Source organism: Penaeus chinensis, chromosome 10 (genome assembly GCF_019202785.1).
Source record: "Penaeus chinensis breed Huanghai No. 1 chromosome 10, ASM1920278v2, whole genome shotgun sequence".
Lineage (NCBI taxonomy): Eukaryota > Metazoa > Arthropoda > Malacostraca > Decapoda > Penaeidae > Penaeus > Penaeus chinensis.
In genome coordinates this window covers 22,687,194-22,692,193 of record NC_061828.1, presented here as the reverse complement: position 1 = coordinate 22,692,193, position 5,000 = coordinate 22,687,194, and the positions used below count along the sequence as shown (strand labels likewise).

At 38.0% G+C, this 5,000-nt stretch overlaps 1 long non-coding RNA gene across 1 annotated transcript; it reads right to left on the bottom strand.

Moving 5' to 3' along the window:
- Positions 1 to 1,366: 1,366 nt before the first annotated feature.
- LOC125029735 lies at positions 1,367 to 3,230 on the bottom strand. Its single transcript, XR_007115220.1, has 3 exons — positions 3,063 to 3,230; positions 2,782 to 2,949; positions 1,367 to 2,674 (listed from the first exon to the last, which is right to left on the bottom strand). It is a non-coding gene; the product is annotated as an uncharacterized LOC125029735 (long non-coding RNA).
- Positions 3,231 to 5,000: the final 1,770 nt, after the last annotated feature.

The window sequence follows — 5,000 nt, the reverse complement described above, 5'->3', positions numbered from 1 at the left end:
AAGCAAATTAAGGTGATCATTTTCCCCATTCGCCTCAACTTCTTATAGCTTTTTAAAATCAACTGAGCCGTCCTTCCATCAGCTTCAATAGTGTCGTTTTTCTTATTTCAACTGAGTGATGGTATTTTTTACACTATTATGGTTCTGAAGTTGACTCTCGTCCGGTACTTCTGGTAATTAGTTGCAGTTAGTTGAATTAGTATTTAGAATGTCTGCATTACAGATAGTGATTTTACGAAAGTGTAGTAACTGAATGATTCTGCTTTCGATTCAGGGCATTAGTCATATTTCACTACACGTAGGGTATGCATGATAGACCACATGTGTAATATTTGGCTGGGAAGTCGAGCGCGACTTAAAAAATGCAGCGCCCATACAAGGGAGACCTATACCCTGAAAGTTTGTATTCTCAGTTATATATTCGGTATATGAACTAGGAAGATTGATAACAGTGTTGTACCATCCTGACCAAACGGAGTCACTGGACATATATAAACACTTCACTGAAGATGTTGTTCTTATTACCAATGGTATATTGGCAGAGAATGATACTTCTGTTACTTTTCTTAGTTTGTCGGAACAAGTTTTAGTTCATAAGTTATGACCCTGTGGTAAAAATGGAGCGAGATTTAAACCCACGCACAACCATGGGACACGCATTAGGCTTGACCCTGGACGGTAGTAACCAATCTTAACACCCTGTGGGTGTTAAAGATAATTCATTCTTTATGATATGATATGTGTTTGCCCACATCTAAAGTGTCAGCAATGTTAACTGTAAGAGAAGCGTAAGTGCATGTATGGCAAAATGTATACAGATGTTCTGCTGTTATGAAGACAATGTCTCTAAGGCAACTCATCCGTGACACTCGTGGCTATCCAACAGCCTCTCTTACTCTTCCCACCACAGGGAACTCCTAAACTTTCAAGTATAAATTGAAACCGTTACCCAACGAATATAAGTCCAGAAAATAATATTCTATGAACCAATAACAATACCGTTGTGAGAGTGTATGTTTTCATGCTCGTTTGCATAATTGTTTAACTTAGAAATGTGAATGATGATATGAGTAAGCCCAATGGATTTGAGAGCGTTTATGCAAGAGTATAGGTTAGAGTATTTGCACGTGTGCAGAACATGCGACATTAGAGTTCGTATATGGTAGCATCCACCGGAGTAGGCGAGAGTACATTCGAAACCGTCCAGGATAAATCTCCGATAGCACTAGTGGGTTGAAATTAATGATGATAAATGGGAATGACTGTAATGGCTTTGTTAATGTAAATAACGAAAGATACACATAGATAATCTGTATCTGTTGGCCGAATTCCATAATTTTGATATTATGTTTATTGAAAGATCAGAAGTTTTAAAATGGTTTATATATGCATACATTTCAAAAATACAGTGTAAGAAGTCATGCAGAATTCCTCCTTTCAACCACAAGCCAAATACTTGCACATTTGAACATTTCTGATATTTCCAACAGTAGATTACAAAATATGCGTTATAGGTGCCGCGTCAACAAGATCCATTTACGAGAAACCATACCAGTGGACACATTCTTCAGGCAACACTTTAACTTTGTCTTTCATCTGTATTTTTACATACTGACTATAGATTATTTTCAGTACTGAATACCTTTATTTTGGAATTTTGTATTTTTATGAGTAAAGAGACAGACTACCTGACTTGTGATTAAAAGAATGTTCGAAAGTCACAAAGATAACACTGCATGAAAACTGCAGATGCGAACGTGGGTTAAGACTTGAATATATTACTGTCATTTGTCTATATTTGTATAGCATAGGCAAGAAGTGAAGAAATCTCTACCACCCACGTAGTAGGCAATTAGGTTATTGTAGAAAGGTATGAATGAGAATGAATATCTTCACAGTACAAGAGATATATTTGACCGGTTTCGATTATATCTTCGTCAGACGAAGATATAATCGAAACCGGTCAAATACATCTCTTGTACTGTGAAGATATTCATTCTCATTCATACCTTTTCTACATTTGTCAACATGAATGCGGTTCAATTAGGTTATTATCAAGAATATATTTCAAATCTTTCATTCCTGACATTTACCGTGTGAAAAGCGTTCCCAGTAAAAAAGAAAAGAAAAATTATTACCATTTTTTTCTAGAATACATTTTCAAAATATGCAAACTACAAGTTTCAAATGGACGTAATTGGTAAATGGGAAAATATACCACGCATAATCTACGGAAGCATCAGACGTTAGCATTCTGTATAAAAATAGCACCACCTGTGAAGGAAATCAGGTGAACAGCATATGCTAAGCAAGCTGCAGAACAATCTAAGCCTTCGGGGAGGAGTGCTGCTCTATAGAGCAAAGTATCGTGGACATTTTTTCTTTAGTTGGATGTCACTGACTTTCACGGATTATCTTACGATTATTAATATTCAAGGTAAATATGGGATATGTTTAGTTTATCCAGAATATCTTATTCGGGAGTCCCACTACTGAATACGCTCCCTGAACGAGAAGAATCCGTCCTGCTCGAACACAAGCGTCGCGTGTCTCTCCTCGGTGGTGCCCAGGATGACGGCCCTGCACGTGTACCGGCCGTTGTCCCCGACCTTCAACGTCTTCACCGTTAGCTGAGACTTCACGAAATGTCTCACCCACACCTTCTCTTCGCTTACTGGGAATGAGAGTCATAACGCACCATTAGACTAGATTATATAAACATGTCAGTTTTAATACTGATGAGCTTAATTTGTAAACATTATACTGCAATTTTCACTATACCTTGTATCCGATATTTTTCCGATTCTTCAATCACATGGCCATCTTTAAACCACAAAACTGTAGGCTTGAGAAGACTGCCGGAGGTGCAAGATATATCAATGTTGGAACCCCAAGGAAATTTCCAAACGGAATCGCTGCCACTCAGTCGGAGGTCAGCGGACAAGGGCGCTGAAATTGATATAAACTGTACATAGTACTTTGTTAGGTAAACTACTTGTATAGGCAAACTTCCATGCAGTAATAAGTGAAGAAATAAAAAATCTATATAGACATTACATTACCTTTAGCTGTATTTAGAAGGTGTGGTCCATGGGCAGGCAAGTGTTCCACGAGAGTACAGGTCCGACAGCAAAACCTTGCAATGTAATCGGTGACGCTACACTCTGTACTCAGGTACCTCACACAGTCATCATGGTCGATCACATCAGTGCAGTTGGGGTGAATTATAACATCTGAAGGGAAATGACGAGTTATTCAGATTATCACAACATTTGTGGGAATCATAGTTTTGGCGGAGCTTTATACCAAGACGATGATTTGCCAGTATGGGTAGAACAAAGGGGCACCATCACATGCGACTGGGTTTGTGGTCTTCTTAATTGCACGGCTGACGTTCCAATTTAAATGCTATTCTGAGCTAAAAAGATGTACACAAAAATGCAGTATGTCGGTAGTCATGTGCATTAAAATAAGAAAAATATAACTAAGGTAAACGGTCTGTAGGTGCAACTGGTTAGTCTCCGAAAGTGCATTTATCTGTCCATTCCGTTCGTTGGTGCTCTCTAGGAACATGGCACTGTCCGACACGCACTTATAACAAGACCATTTGTTTTTTCTTATTCTTATGTTATTGATATGACGTCGAACATAAAAATAACTGCTACGTGAAAAATTCGAAACCAGTATATTTGATACACGAACAATGTTGACAATGCCTTGAAAAAAACTATATTAATGTGACTTTAATACTCAACGACCAATGTCCAAGTAAAGGTCCTAAGCTAATAGTAAAGTTCTTGAAAAAGATATACATAACTGAATACTAAAAATGTACAAATTAAGACCTAGCGATTCTGTATAAATCTGGGGATATTATCATTCATTAGTACTTGCATAGACACATGTCCCTGAGTACAAATCGTACAGACAACACACAACCCTAGAACAATTACGTCGCCCTCATTCAGAAAAAGGGAAATGCCCTTAGGCTACGCCAGGAAGACCATTCCCCAGGAAGAGGAGCAGCGTCTTGGGGAGTACGAAAAGGGGACCAAACTTATCCCCCGTAATACACGCTGCGCTTGTGTGTGTAACTCACCACGTAAGGAGTACTTATTAGACAGCCGAATGAGGTTGTTCCTTTGAACCAGGCCACGTCCGGCTCAGGATAACCGCTGGTGTGGCAAGAAATCGTCACTTCAGATCCCATCTGGACACTTGTGCTTGGTGTTGTCACCTTGGCCTCTACAGGAGCTGCAGCAGAGGGTGGCTGACTTTAGACAAATCAGATGAAACTTAATGGGACTAAAATCGCTTTCTGTTTTGTAACAACATAATATGCATAGGATCTTTTTATTTTAGCCAAAGTCATAAAATGGAGGTAAACGCACTATTTTTTGATAATGAATTTAAAATCGCCAATGTTCAGTTTAATCTGGCAAATTATTCTGATTTGCTTTCTTCATCGTACTAATATTGTTATACTGGTGGTCTACGCATATATTAAATTGTATAAGTTGTTCAATTTTTGACAAAGTAAGTATAGTTAACGATCACCAAAACTTGGAAAACAATTTTGTTTTCGCTAGAAATATTTAAATATTTTACTTCAAAACTTGAAACAATATATTCTCCATAATTTGATGTTACTGTAGTCGCTAATAAAGCAATAATTTGTAATTTCGAATAGATTTCTGGTTCACTTGCAGCTAACTTTCTTCCCAGTGAGCTATTTTTCACTTGCCATACCCAGGTAAAATTAGATGAAAAATATAAGAGTATGCCCCCTTCCACACTCAATATACACTCAAGATACGCTTCCTTCTCGTCACCGATCAAGTCCCTTTTTATGCAATTCTCAGTGTTTTAAAACGACGAGCACCAAAATCTTTATAAACCGATAGCCTGAGGTTTATGATTTACTCAAAAACATGCACGCTGCAATGATGCGATCTTAATCAATTTCGCTGTTTCCTCCAGGATTGGCAAAAAGCGGATTT